At 38.9% G+C, this 15,875-nt stretch overlaps 1 protein-coding gene across 1 annotated transcript in view; it reads left to right on the top strand.

Moving 5' to 3' along the window:
* Oxnad1 (oxidoreductase NAD binding domain containing 1) overlaps positions 1 to 14,827 on the top strand; it is a 58,168-nt gene extending 43,341 nt beyond the window's left edge. The window contains exon 10 of the mRNA XM_048801038.1: positions 13,563 to 14,827. The gene's annotated coding sequence lies outside the window, so the exon portion shown is untranslated. The remainder of the gene's footprint in view (positions 1 to 13,562) is intronic.
* Positions 14,828 to 15,875: the final 1,048 nt, after the last annotated feature.

Raw genomic sequence — 15,875 nt, 5'->3', positions numbered from 1 at the left:
GTACTGTTTTTTTAATTCTCTGTTTCATTAATTTCAGCTCTCATCTTTGTTTTTTCTTTCCTTCCACTGATTCTATCATTGGTTTGTTCTTGTTTTTCTAAGACCTTGAGATATATCATTAGGTAATGTACTTGAGATCTTTCTGACATATTTATTTATGTAGGTATACAGAACTATAAATTTTTCTCTTAGAACAGCCTTTACTGTATTCCACAGGTTTTTATAGATTGTATTTCTGTTCTTGTTTGATTCTAAGAATCTCCATGTGTTTGTGTAGTTTCTATAGGGTTTTTGGGGGGGAGGAGGGTTGGGGTTTTTTTGTTGTTGTTGTTGTTTTTGCTGTTGATTTCTAATTTTACTCCATTATGATCAGATAAGATGTAAAGAATTATTTCAGCCTTTCTGTATTTTCTAGGACTAGCTTTGTGGCCTAAAAGATGATCTTTTTTGATGACAGTTTCATGGGCAGCTGTTGTTTCATGAAATATTCTTTAGAAGTCTGCTAAGTACATCCATTTGATATATGCTAAATTTTAACTCTGTAGTATCTTTGTTGATTTCATGTCTGGATGACCTGTTAGAGGTGTATTGAACTCACCCAGTGTTATCACATTGAGGACTAGCTGAGCCTTTATGTTGAGTAGTTTGTTTTATGAAACTGGGTGTGCCAACATTCAGGGAATAAATATTTATGATCATTATTTCTTCTTTATGGATTATTCCCTTTACCAATATGTAGTGGCCTTGTCTCTTCTAATTTTGGCTTAAAATCTGTTCCGAGAGTACTGCTCCTTCTTGCTTCTGGGTTCCATTTGCATGGATTATTTTCCATCTGTGAATGTCTTTGCCAGTGAGGTATGTTTCCCTCAGGCAATAGTTGGATCTTATTCTGCCAGTCTGTCTTTTTTAATTGGAGAATTAAGACGATGTATCATCAGCATTATTATAGAGAAATGTATTACTTTTTGACATTTTATTTCTAGTGTTTGATTTGATCCTAATTCTCATTTGCTTATCACTTCTTCTAATGAGATGCATTTGCATTAGCTCTCATTGTTTTTTATCTTCTCTGTGTAAAATTCCTTTAAATATCTTTTTCAGTGCTAGTTTAGTGGTCATGAATTCCTTTAATTTATGTATATCTTGAAAAGTTTTTATTCTTTAATTATGTAAGATTTTCTGGATATATCAAACTAGGTTGGTAAATATTTTCCTGCAAGGCTCAAAATACATCCCATCAAGCCCTCCTGGCCTTTAGGGTTTCTATTAAGAAAACTGGTGGTGTTCTTATTGGTTTACCTTTGTAAGTGACCTGTCATTTCTTTCACAGCTTTTAAAATTCTTTGTGTATTTAGTCATTTTAACTATAATGTGACATGGGGAGGTTCTTTTCTGCTCTTGTCTATTTGGGGTTCTATATGGCTCCTATATCTGAATGTCCAACTCAGTCCCAAGGTTAGAGAAATTTTCTTCTGTTATTTCACTGAATAGGTTTTCAGTGTCATTAACCTGTATCTTTCCTTCAATACCAATGATCCTTAAGTTAGATTTCTTGATGTTGTTTCAGAGTTCTTGAGTATGCTGATTATAGGGTTTTTGGTTTTGTTTTTATTGTTTAGTGTTCAGATACCTTGTCTTCAAGGCCTAATATTCTCTGAATTAATGTTATCTATCAGACTTTCAGCTATTTTATTTAATTGAGCTTATTTACAGACTTTGGTTCTTACTCAATTGTGATACTCTTTTATAAACTGCATTTTCTCCCTTAGTTTATTTCTTGGGTCACCTTTTAGTTCATTGATCATGATCATTTTAACCTTTAATGTTTTAATTCCTTTTTTTTTTTTTTTTTCTTTTTGGTGGGGAGGGGGTATTACTGGGGATTGAACTCAGGGGCACTTGACCACTGAGCCTCCAGCCCTATTTTTGTATTTTATTTAGAGACAGGATCTCACTGAGTTGCTTAGTGCCCCACTGTTTGCTGAGGCTAGTTTTGAACTTGTGATCTTATTGCCTTAGCCTCCCAAGCCATTGGGATTATAGGTGTGAGCCACCACACTTGGCAATTTTGAATTATTTGGGGGGCATTATTTCCACTTTGTGAGATCAGTTACAAGTATTATGAACTCTTGGGGACATCTTTTTTCTCATGTTTCCTATGTTTCTGTGTTGACATGTATACCTTTCTTTGAATGGATGTGTATTCCACTGTAATAGCTTTCTCCTTATCATGTGCCTCAGCCTGGAGATATATCTAAGTGTCAAAACTCGGTGTGGTCATGGTATGGTGTTCAGTCCCCAAAACTACTCTTTAAGAGATGATCACTATTAATTGTGACCACCGAGGGCAAAGCTATATACCAGTAAATCTTAAACATATTGAAAATGTTTTCACAACTCCATTAATCTAAAAATGGAAAAGGGGAATAATGCTTTAGAATAGACTGAGAAACTAGGTATTAAAGTTACTATTAAACTCTCTAGGACATGAAGAGGGGTGGGGAGAAAAAAATGAAGGGGGCAGAAATAGAAGAAGAAACAGGAGAGAATAAAAAAATGAGCAAGAAGAAAAATGATAGACTAAATCCAATTGACATTTAAAACATTAAAAAATAAAGTTGGATCAAGGAATGAAGTATCAAATGATGGAGGTAACCTGTCACATCAACACAGAAGATAATATCAGTGAAATTTAAAAAAAAAAAAACCTGACAGACTTCAAATTATTCCTTAAATAGTGGGCTATTTGAGTAGATGCAGAGATTTATTATTGGACCATTCAGACTTGGATCTCATCAGGTTTTTTTTTGGTGGCAGCGGGCAGGTTAATATTCAGACCTCAAGTTGACCTCTGTTTTCTCTAGGTATGGAGTTGGTATCCACATCAGTCATTTTGAGTTTTTCCCTGTATAGTTCAGCTTTTTGCTTCAAAGTACAGAACTTTGTCATCCATTCTCTCCCTACAGATCTTGTTCCACCTACCTCTGACATGAATCTGGAGTCTCCCTCCATTTTTTGGTATGTCTGGAGATAAGATTAGTTCTTGGAAGGGTCAGAGAAAACATCCCCTAATTGCCTGTGGCCTAGCAGCCAATTCTCTCCCTCACTGGGACTGCTGTCTTGTGTACCTGCTGTATAAATGCTTTGTGCACCCAATATTGTCAAAAACAGGTGCGAGTTCACCTGCATAGTTTTTTTTGGGGGGGTGGATTGTGGCAGCCCATAGCAGAGGCATGGGGGCAGTGGCCCTTGGCACATAGGTTGGTGGGCCACTGCTGGGGCGTGTTTAGTGGTTGCTGGCTTCTGAGGCACATGTATTGCTGCTGGACTGCTTGTAGCTTTGGTGGGCCACTGCTGGGACTCACCCAGTAGTAGCCAGCATCTGGGGCACACACATCTGTGGGCTGTTTTGGGGGTATGCGTGGCACTACTGGGCTGTGGGCAGATTCTGCCAGCTGTTGAGGTACATATGGTTGCAGCCAGCAACTGGAGTACATGCAGCGTCAGCAGGCTGGTGCTGTGGTGCAGTTGGTGGTGGCTGGTATCTGGGCATGAATGTCTGCAAATGGCTTCTGCCGACTGCAGGAGTGCTCACTGTTGAAGCCAACAACAGGAACTTGTGTAGCTGAGGCTAGTAGCTAGGGCACTTGCCACTTCCCAGATGCCACACACTCTGAAAGTGACCTGCTTTCTGTTCTGCACCCCATTCCCCTTAGTAGCATTGCAGGGAGGGAGATTTGACAACCTGCATTTAGCAGAGGTCCTGCTCCCGAGGTTACTCAGTTTGTGTCAAAGGCCTTCCATATGATAGTATTTGCTCTAGGTGATAAAGCCACATAGATTTAATTCCTTCTAGCATGGCAGGCTTACCCATGGTCTCTACAAAATGGCCGCCTGACACAGATTTCCATGAGCAATAGGAAATAAGCTGTTCACTTCTCACTCACCAAGTGGCTTTGCAGCTCCTATCTCTGCTTAATAGTCTTTCTTTTCTATGGTTATTGTTTCTGAAATATGCTTGTTGTCTTATCCACAGCCTACTTGTGCCAGGACAATGGGGTAGGTTGCAGAAGGGCCAAAGAAAGTCCCCAGAGACAGTGTGAGAGACATGATTTACTGGGGAACGCTTATAGGAGATCAGTGACTGCCTCAAGAAGATCCCAAGTAGAGTTCAGTGACAACAGGCCAAACAGATAGCACCTCCATCCCTCCAGGTGCTTCATTAAGCTGTTCTTTAGCCCGAGGTGTTTTGTCCAGTGGTGGCTGGCTAGATGAATAACACGTAACCTCCACAGTGCCCTCAGTTTCATGCCTGTCCTCTCTTGGGGGTTTTTAATGTTAGGCTGCAGAAAAAGCGACATCACCAGCAGTAGCTTGCTTATATGACTATTATTGCAAGGAGCAACTATCCTGACATACATGCAGGAAAAGTAGAAAAGTAGCTTTCTACAGATAATACTAACTTGCCTTAGTTTCCAGTGTGCCTGAGAAAGCTTATGGCCCTCATAATGTGTTTTTGGACTTTCTGGCCCAGCCTGGCTCTCCTTGTTCCATCAAATTGAATAGGTTTTGAGGAAGAGAAATCTAGCACTCAGGGACATGCTGTCCCATGTCATCTCCACCCCCATCCCCCCACCCCCACACACAGTGTTTGTGGACGATACCACTTGTCAGCTTTGCCTTTCCCTTTTCTCCCTTTGTTACCCCAACCCCACAACCCACCCTGGGGGAGGGTTCAGGGTTAATGAATTCTTTTCTATTTTGTTGTTGTAATCAGAACTTGAGTCCAAGTGATGGTCCAACATTATGTCTTTCTTAGCACATTCCCTCTATTACCCAACTCTCTGATCAGTGTTCTCACTGCTTGTATTTCAAGCTGTGGAAGAGTTGAGATTTGCTGCCTAGTTGTACTCTGCCATCTTGCCAAACCCCTATTCATTTTAAACTTTTATTTTTAAGTAATGTTATATGTAAAGCAAATTTTCAAAATTCACATACCCAAATGTTAACATAATCATGGTATATATAGCAAAACAAAGAAATTAACAGTGTAATTAAATTGGTACAGTATTAACTTAGCCACAAATTTAAGAGAAATAGCCCAATTGTATGAAAACTATCAAAGAGTCATTCAGTGGGACTCCAATTTGGGAGGTAACAAAGTTTTTCTAGAAAATGATAAATTGATTAACTGTCATTTATTGAACATCTATGTGCTGGCATGGAGGGAAGTATAAGACAAAAATTACCTTGAGAAAGTTAAATACCTTGAGAAATTATACTTTTCAATGAGGCTAAAGAATGATGCGAAGTATCTTCTATGAAGAAGTATATTACTGAAAACACTTCCAAACGATTAAAAACAAAGATGGAGGCTGGGGATTTAGCTCAGTTGGTAGAGTGCCTGCCTCGCATGCACAAGGCCAAGGGCTTAATCCCTAGCAGCACCACCCCACCCCACCCCCACCCAAAAAAAGACGATGATTTGGGGAAATTTTTTTTTTTAAACTATCAATGGTTGGAAAGAAGCCATGGACTTTAGATGATTGAGTGAATAGTTGGAGTGATGGTGTCCTAGGGGTAGAGGGTAGGAGGGGGCATGGGAAAGGCTGCACCCAAGCTTTGCAGACAGTGCTTAGGAGGGTGGTTAGTATTAGATGCTAAGGTTAGGACTAGGTATGCATGTGTGCTTGCAAGTACAAATACTTGCCTGTACACAGTGACTGCCAAATGACCCAAGTCTCTTACTGAGAATTTTTTTCTTAATGGAAAATAGCAATTTCCTTCATTTCTGGCATTGCAGATGATCATATGCTGATAATTTAACCTGAGAGCTGTTATTGCATTTTTATTTTATATCAAACTGAAGTATATTTTTCTCATCTCTGAAAATAGGTGTCTTTAATATTACTCTTCCCTAATATGTACATAATCTGTCAGTGTGGTGATGACATATAAAGATATCTACTAACCCATCATCAAACCAAGGCATGCATTTTAAAATGTTTTGTGCCTAGGAATTCAGACTTTCCCACTTGCTGATCAGCCATCTTGATCGAGTCTGTTCAGATTTCTTAAAACCTTGCAGGAGCCTCTTGGCCTGACATAGTCCCTTCTCTCATCTCTGTTCCATTTGGTGTGCTTGAGCATAAGATTTTTGTTTACTCCTTGTTTTTTCTTTTTAAATTACCTGATAAATATGACCATAAATTAAATAATATGAAAGTAGGTACACTAAAACGATGAAACTTCCTTCTCCTGCATTCATTTCCATCTCATTCCTTCCTGGAAGAAACCTTTATATAGAGCTAAATGTCCATTTAGACATTTTCCAGTGAATTAGCTATACATGCTTCTGTGTATCACTTTTTTAACACATCCTACATTATGAGTATGTACCATAATGTACTTAAGCATACCTCTGTAGTGGACATTCAGATGGTTTGCAGTTTGGGACTTTACAAACCATATTGCAGCAAACGAATTTGTTCATATAAATTTTCTACATGTACTCCTATAAAAATTACCAAAGTGTCATTGCTGTTAATGACTAATGCTCATTGCCAAATTACCCTATAAAATACACATGCCTGTAATACGAGAGGCTCCAGAGGCTGAGAGGCAGGAAGATCGCAAGTTCAAAGGCAGCCTCAGCAATGGCAAGGTGCTAAGCAACTCAGTGAGACCCTGTCTCTAAATAAAATACAAAATAGGACTGGGAAAGTGGCTCAGTGATCGAGTGACCCCCAAGTTCAATCCCCAGTACCCGCCCCCCCAATAGCTTAATATATATTCTAATAAGTTATGAAAATGTCCATTTCTGGCCAACAGTAGATACCCAATGGATATGAAATAGATATTTCAGTCTTCAGATATTTTTTTTCTAACTTGTTAAATGAAAGCTGTGCTTTTTAGAACTTTTTAAATTGGATTTTTGGATTTTTTCCATTGCATTTTTTACCTAACATTTTCTTTTTGGCCATTTCTTTTTTTTTTTTTTTTTTTGAGAATGGTATGTTCTTATATGTCCATTTTAATCTTACTGTTTTTATAAGGAGATTCAAATCAGTTAAGTCCTAATTCTTAGTTCAGACAAAAATATCTAATATATATAAAACAATTACTAGTCCTTGGATTTTGTTATAATACCAAAAATTTAAATTGAGTCTTTGCCCTGCTTTTTTTGATATTTTCTTTAGATAATTTATAGATCTTTAATCCATTGGGGATTAATTTTTGTGCATGAAAAGGGATAGGGGTCTGACTTTTTTCCATATGACTTTCCAATTTCCCAGCACCATTTACCAAATATTCTATACTTTCCCCAGTGATTTCAAATGCTTCCTTTATCACGTACTAAATTCCCACCAATAGATTTTCCCCTCTAAACTTTTCCACTGTGTTCGTTAGGATTTACTTTTTCTATTATATTCTTTTAGTTTCTTAATATCTACTTTTATTAATACATATACATTTTAATGGGATTCTCTTTGATATTTCCATACATGCATACAGCATGCACTGGTCACATACCCTTCCACCCTGAATTCCACCATTTTCCCTCCCTCCCCACCCCTTGGCACCTTTCCCAGTTCCTAATAATAAGTAGGTTACTTACAGGTTGGGGTTTTTTAGTTTCATGTACGAAAATATATTTGTCTTTCATGTCTGGCAGCATGGCTGCCAGATATCCTCCACTTCCATCTTTTTTTTTTTCTTTTTTGGCAAATGACAAGGTTTCATTCTTTCCGGCTAAATAATTCTCCATTGCATATATATCCCATGTTTTCTTTATGCATTACTCTGTTGACACCTAAGCTGATTCTGTATCTCAGTTATTGTAACCATACTGGTGCAATAAGCATGGACATGTAGGTATCTCTTGTGTGTGCTGATTTTATTTCCTTTGGCTATATACCCAGGAGTGGTATAGCTACTGTAATTTTGTTTTTTGAGGAACCTCCATACTGGTTTTCATAGTGACTGTGCTAATTTATATTTCCACCTCTAGTGGATAAGAGTTCCTTTTTCTCCACATTCTTGCCAGCAATTTTTTTTTTTTTTAAATAGCCATTCTTACTAAAGTGATTGTGGTATTCCATTATAGTTTTGATTTGCATTTCCCTTTTGTTTAATAGTATTGAACATTCTGCATATGTTTACTGGATTTCTTTTGAAATGTTTAGATCATTTGCACTTTATAATTTGAGTTATTTAGGGATTTTTAGTTTGTTGAGTTCTTTAGGTATTCTGGGTGTAAACCCTCTGATGAATGGCTGACAAAGGTTTTCTCCTCACTGTTGTTTCCTTTGCTTATTTGCTGTGCTTTTGGAGTCCTTTCTAGAAAACCACCTGTATCAACATCTTAAAGTGCTGTTAGTAGTTTAGGTCTCACACCAACATCTTTGATTTTTGTACCAGGTAAGAGATGGGTATCAAGTCTTAATCTGCATGTGAATATTCAGCTTTCCCAGCATCATTTGTTGTCTTTTCTCCAGAGTATGTTTTGGGTATCTTTGTCAAGAATCATTGGCTGAAGATGTATGGGTTTATTTCTGGGTTCTCTTTTTCACTGGTCTGTTTGTCTCTTTTTATGCCAGTACCATGCCGTTTTGTTACTATGGTTCTGTGGATTATCTTTAAATCAGTTGTTATTGTGATGACTCCAGCTTTGTTCTTTTTAATCAAGATTTCTTTGGCTATTTGTCTTTCCTGCTTCCATATAAATTTTAGGATTGTTTTTTGCTAGTTCTGTAAAGAATGTCATTGGCATTTTGATGGGGATTGTATTGAACCTGTAGATCACTTTAGGTAGTATGGATATTTTAACAATATTCTTCCAATCTATGAACATGGATGATCTTTCCATCTCTTTTAGTGTCATTCGATTCCTTTCATCAATTTTTTAAATTATAAATGTTTGTTACTTTTTATTCCCATGGTTTCTGGAGGGGGGGTTCTTCTGTGAATGGGATTGCTTTTAGGTTTTCTCAGCAAACACATTATTGGTGTACAGAAAAGCTACTGACTTTTGTATCCTGCTACTTTAAGTTCTAATAGGTTTTTGAGTAGCATCTTTAGGTTTTTTAATGTAAAGATATAATTATATCACCTATAAACAGGAGTAGTTTGACTTCCTTTCCTGTTTGTATGCCTTTTATTTCTCTTGCCAACTTGCTCTGGCTAAAATTTCTAGTACTGCATTGAATAAGAGTGGTCAAAGTGGTTACCCTTGTCCCTGATCTTAGAGGAAATGTTTTAAGTTTTTTCCCCATTCTATATTAATGTTGGTTGTGGGTTTGTCAAATGTAGTCTTACTATATTGAGGTCTGATCCTTCTATATTTAATTTTATCAGGGCTTTTTATCATGAAGGGATGTTGAATTTTATCCAGTGCTTTTTCTGAACTGATTTTTTTCCTTTTGGCATATGTGATTATTGATTTTTGTATTCCTGGAATGAAACAGACTTGATCATGGTGTATATGATCCTTTGATATCTTAACAAAATATGAGCAAATTGAATCTGATGAGGATTGTTGCATCTTTTTTTTTTTTTTTTTTATGTTGTACCCTTGCCAGGTTTTGATCATAGGATAATATTGGCGTTGGAATGAGTTTGGAGGGATTCCCTATCAATTCTGTGATAATCATTGATATTAGTTCTTCTTTAAAAAAGTTGTTAAGATTCAGCAGTGAACCCCATCTTCAACCCTGGCCTTGATTGGGAGAATTTTGATTCAGTCTCATTGTCATTGGCCGATTTAGGTTTCTTAGGTCCTTGTGGTTCATTTTTGATAGTCATATGTTTAGAATGGCCATTATAGGTTTTTTGACTTATTATAATCCTTTGTATTTCTGTGATATCAATTGTCATTGGTTCCTTTTTAAGTTCTTTATCCTAGTCTACAGTTTTGTTCCCTTTCAAAGAACCAACTCTTTATATTTTAGACTTTCTGCTCTGATCTTTATTATTTCTTCTATTAATTGTGGGTTAGGTGGTTCTTAGTCCTTGAGATGCATCGTGAGGTAGTTTCAGGGCCTGTCTTTGATGGAGGTACTCAAACAAGCCTCTTAACGCTGCTTTTGCTGTATCCCTTAGGTTCTGTTTGTTTTCATTTTCTTCAAGGAATTTTTAAATTTCCCTTTTGACTTCCTCAGTGACACATTGTTGATTCAAAAGTGTGTTGTTCAGTCTGTATAATTTCTAAAGTTTCTCATTATTCATTTCTTGTTGTATTCCATTGTGATAAAAAATGAAACAGAATGATATCAGGATTGGGGAGTTTTCTTTTGTGGCTTAATACATGGTACATTCTAGAGAATGTTCTATGTGCTATTGTGTGGGGGGTTGTATTTAGATATTTACAGGAATGTTTTGTAAATCTGTTAAGCCCATTTAATCCACAGTATCATTTATCTCTAATTTTTTGTCTGGAGGTTGTATCCATTAGTGAGTAAGGTATGAAAACTCCCTGATTATTATTATATTGGACTATCTCCATCACTTAAGGTCTAAGTGTGTTTTATAAAATTAGGTGCTCTGCTATTAGAACTAGTATAAATTTATAAATACCTATCTTGATGAATTGTTAGACCAAGCAGCAGTAACTATATTTTATATGTGACAGACTATCATTTTCTATCTTCTCAGTCTTTTTTACATTTTTTTTAGTTGTTGGACTTTTTATTTGTATGTGGTGTTGAGAATCAAACCCAGTGCTGCAAGCATGCTACCACCAAGCCACACCCCCAGCCCCCTTTTCTCAGTCCTTGTTATAATCTACTCAGCCAGTCTGTATCTTTTAAGGTCCATTTACATTGAGAGTTATTACTGAAAGATACGGACTTATATGCCTGTCATTTTTTATTCTGTTCCTCTTACTCATCTTTGGTTTATTGAAAATGATTCTTTTGTGTATTATAATATTTATACTTGCCATTGTGAGCATAGTTATCTTTCAGTAATAAGACACTCATAAGCACCTTTTATAAGGCTGGTCATAAATTCCTCTGGTTTTACTTATCTTGGAAGGTCTTCACCCAGCAAGGCTATCCTTCAGAAGAGGAGAATCTCGGTTGGCAGTTATTTCAGGATATCAAATAAATACATTATTTCATGCCCTCATGGTATATAGGCTTTTTGCTAAGAAATCTGTTAGCCTAATGAGGTTGCCTTTCTGTGTGGTTTAGAGCTTTTTTTCTTGGAGATTTTAAAATTACTTTCTTGTACTTTTGACAGTTTGCCACCATGACATATGACCAGAAAAGATTTTCTATGATGTCTATTGGGGTTCTGTAAGTGTCCTGCATATGGGCATCTATGTGTTTCCCAAGATTAGGAAATTTTTTCCATAGCCCTAACCTTTATTTCTTCCTCTTCTAATATGCCAGTGCTATATTCATTTAATGGAGTCCCGAAGATGGTTTTGTTTCTTTTCTGAATATGAATTTCAAGGACTTGTCTCCAAGCTGAGTCTTATTTCCACTCAATCTAGTTTTCTATTAAGGCTTTCAACTGACTTTGTTCGACTTATTCAGTTCTCCATTTCCAAGATTCGTTAACTGAACTTCTCATTCACATCCTGGATTATCTTGTTTTCACTTATTTTGACTTTTTTTCCTCAGGCATTTCATTCATTTCAGTATCTTTGTGATCAGTTACAAGAGTTTTCTTTTCTTATTTCTATCACTTCTGAGGGATGGCCCTCTTAGCAAACAGCTTTCTTCTAAATGTCTTGGTATTGATTGGTTATGCAATGCTAAGGTTATTTCCAGCTGGGTGCCTCAGTGTAGTCTGTCTGGCTGTAGCTTGTTTGGCAGTAAGTTCGGACATCTTGTTTATCAGAGCCAGATCACCATCTCTGTGGGTCACACCAACAGTTCGGGGAGATGTAGTGTAGACAGCAGGGTGGGGGAGTGGGTGGCCTCACTCTGGTGATGGGGTTTACCCAGGCACTGTGGTATTGGCTGTAACTTGAGGTGGTCTCTGGCACCAGCTGCTCTAGTAGTAGGGAAATGCCCAACTCACTAACTGGATAGTGGTGCAGACCCAGGTGTTTCATGGGGAATCCTAGGGCAGGAACCACAGCTCCCCCTCTTTGACACTCATAACCAGGCTTTTCAGCCATATGAAACAAAGTACAGAGGTGACTGGTGGTGGGACCTGTGCAGGGGTGGTGGCAGCAGTTGTAGTGTTCCTCTGTTTCTATGAGGGTCCCTGCCCAGGAGCAGGACCTCAGAATCCCCTATCCTTGCCTGGGGATGGAACAGGAGTGGGTTCAACCAGGAAAAGTCCCTATGGGGTGGTTGCAGAAGCAAGGGAGAATGGAATACAGCTGACTCCTGACAGTTTCTCTGTACCTTTGGCTATCACTCAGCCCTGAGGTGCATAACCCAAGTTGCTCAAGACTGCTTCAACAGATTCCTGTGGGCAGGAGGGCATTGGGTAACTGTCTATATCCTAGCACCAGTGTGAAACCACACACAAATGGCAACGACTCAGGGCAGGCTCCCTAACCTTCCATTTCTTGAGGGCAGTACTGTTCCTCTATTACAACACCTGTTCCCTACAATGTAGCACTCAGGGTTTGTATCAGAATCATTCTATTGAACCAAGTTTGGTTCTTGAGGCACCTACCTGCTGAGCCAGTACAGTGGAATGTCTGGAGTCTCGGGGGTTTCTGACCCTCAGAGCAGTCCAGATTCAGACAGTAGGTATTTTCTGAATATGGCGCCTGGTCACAGCCTCTTGGGGAATGATATGACTTCCTTTTCCAGAGCTAGGTCTCTAAGTTAGAAACTTTTGAGTTTCCTGTGATTTCTAGTACCTGTGCTGATAGTTTGTTGGGATCCTTTCTTCCAGCTTTACCTCTTTAGAGTTGGGCCACAGGTTCTATAATGTTTCTATTTATGCTTTTGTCCCACCTCTCAGGATCTCCCATAATCACTCACCTCAATATGCCACTGTACAGCTGTTGCTTTGGTGTTTCTTTGTGCAGGAGCATGAGTGCTAGGTGCCTCTAACAAACAATCATGCTGTCGCCTCTCACTTTTGTTTAATATATTCTGTATATTTTTTACTACTTTATTTCCAGGTTATTTAAACAGATTAGATGTTTAGTATTATACCTTCACTTTTACAGAGTTGGGAAATAGTAAATCTGGGGGTTAACCCAGTTTTGGTTGGTGCTCTATTAATAATTGAACATGACAGCAGAACCTCTCCAATGCCAAGTGTTTTATCTCAGTAAATTGCCCCCTAATATTTATGTCAGGAAGAGTGAATGATGTTCTCCCATTTTACTAACAAGGGTAATGAGACCAAGTGGATGGACTGCTTGCCTGAGGTCAACATGACTAGGGAGAGTGACAAGGTCTACAGAACTTGGTCGTCTCTCATTAGAGGACTTTGCTGTCTTAGCCCCAGACTTCTTCCAGAATTCTCTACACTACTAAATGGGGGATCTTCTTTAAAAAAAAAAAAAAAAAAAAAAAAAAAAAACCTCAACCAACCAAAACATTCATTTCCAGAGCTTTCAAATTTTGTTTTAATGTATCCAGGCTTATTTGTTCTTAAGGAGCCTAGAGAAAAGAAACCCAAAATGAATTAGAATGGTTGGTTTTGTGGTTTGATGGAAAGAATATGGTGCCAAGCTTCTGGAAACCTCGGTCATTTCTTTTCTACAATTTGCTGGCTTTGCGTCTCAGTCCACCTTTCTCTTGTTGGGCACTTTATCAGGTGAGTAGGACTATGCAATTTAAGTCCTTTTCAGCTTTACCACTCCACACTTTCATGGTGGAAAAATGGGCTTTAGAGAGCAAGGGGAATTGAGGTTGACCTTCTGTTGAGAGATGACTAAGATGTGTCTTAACTGGCTTCAAATATTGTTGCAATGACTTGTTTGTATCTCTAATATTGACAGAAAGATCTTGGAATAAAGCAAGAGAAAAGTTTGGCTTGATATAGAGGACTTCTATACTGCTGAATAAATTCTGGAGTCAGGGCCCAAGAGAAAGGGTAGAATCGCCATCAGTGAAAAAATTAGCATTCGTCTATTGGGGCTTAAAGTGGACTTAACTGAGACAGGATGAATTGATAGTTTGACAGGTATTAACTTAGGCATTTGGATCCAGAAATTGGCCGATTTTCTTGGGGTTGTGGCTCACCTAGCATGCATGAGGCACTGGGTTTGATCTTCACCCCATAAAGGTATTGTGTCCACCTACACATAGAAAACCATTTTTTGTTCTCATAACAAGGTTGGAAGTACCCAGGACCAAACATTCACAGAGAGGTCCATTGTACAGCTTCCCCTGAGAAGTGAAATATGTCTTACCATTATTAAGCCTTAAGAGCAACAGAAAAAGACTAGTTACAGAAGTGTTTTACTGTATCAGTTATAGGGTTACAAACTTTTCTTCTTTCACCTGTCAAAAGGGCATGTTAAGCTGTTCCTAATCCAGTTTCTGCAATTGTCAATCAGGGTGGCTTCCCTCAGGTGCTTAGCTGAGGGTATAACCTCAGGCAGTCAGAGTTGAATCGGGCCCTGCTCTTGTGCAACTCTTCCAAAAATTAAAGACTTAGTTTATCTGTCAGAAGGCATCAAGACTTTTCTAGTGACTTTGTTGACTAATGCTGAAAACATATCTGTGCAAGCAGTGGCTATCTCACTAGAATGTATGTTACTTCCAGGAAATGCCTTTGATAAGGATGGTGCTAGGGGGTATTTTCACTATCTCCCTCTCAAATCGGCCCCCTTTTCTGCTATAGGCCACCAACACTGCCCACCTGAATTAAAGTACTGATTTCTTCACTTGCCTCTGCACACCATTCTCAAATAGTGTCATTTCCCTGATTTTAAAACTGACTAGAAACCCCACCCCCAGTTGCTTTTGCCACTTAGCACAGTGTGTAGGAATTAGAAATAACTGTTTACATGGGAACAGGGGATAAGCTTATTCACTAAACAGTCTCACCAGGCACAGTGGTAAATGCCCATAATCCCAGTGGTTCAGGACGTTGAGAAAGGAAGATAGCAAGTTTGAGGCCAGCCTCAGCAACTTAGTGAGACCATCTCAAAATTTTAAAAACGGAGGCTGCTGGAGATGCAGCTCAGTGGTAAATTGCCCCTGAGTTAAATCCCCAGTACCCACCCCTCCCCAAATAAACCTTCTCCCAAACTGCCTGGCTGCCTGTGCTTGAGGAAGTGTCCCATCAGTTTGGCAGGCCTGGGGAAGCAAGCACCAACTGGGTTCCCAGAGCCAGCTGTTCTACAACTGGGGTTAGTCATTTCTGTAGCCAGGACTAAGAAAACCATCAACAGGAACCTGTGCTGAACATTGCTTTGCTTCCTTCTCTAGCAATAAACACCTCAGAAATCACAGCCAAGGGCTTAAAAGTCTTGTCCTTAGATCTAACATCCACATGCTTCCCTGTTCCAAACTCTGGGGATCAGGTACAGGAAGCACAGACTCTCCTGGGAAGCTGTATCAGTCATTTTGATGGGTCATTGAGCGGGCAGAGTGCTCTGCACTGCTTATAGTCTGGCAGGGCCAGTGGAAGTCAGTGCCCCAGCTCCTGGCTGTCCACGTACCCACTTCCACCTCTTGCCAACCCTTTCACAGCTTCCTCTTTATCCTATACTGCTGAGCCCCAGCAGAGTGCCTGGGTCACTGTTCCCTGCAGCATTCACCCCACACTGGGGATGAGCTCAACTAAAATGTTGCATGAGTGATGAGCTTAGGTACAATATAATCCTAAGAAGGCCTGCCACTACTAAAAAATGTTCCCCCAAAACGGTGATAGAAACCAGGCCCTGATTGCCTCTTTTATCTAGTACTTGGACCAAGTCAAAGGAATTGGTATGCCTCCTG

This window comes from Marmota marmota, unplaced genomic scaffold (assembly GCF_001458135.2).
Source record: "Marmota marmota marmota unplaced genomic scaffold, marMar, whole genome shotgun sequence".
Classification (NCBI taxonomy): Eukaryota; Metazoa; Chordata; class Mammalia; order Rodentia; family Sciuridae; genus Marmota; species Marmota marmota.
This window is presented reverse-complemented; position numbering and strand designations above follow the sequence as displayed.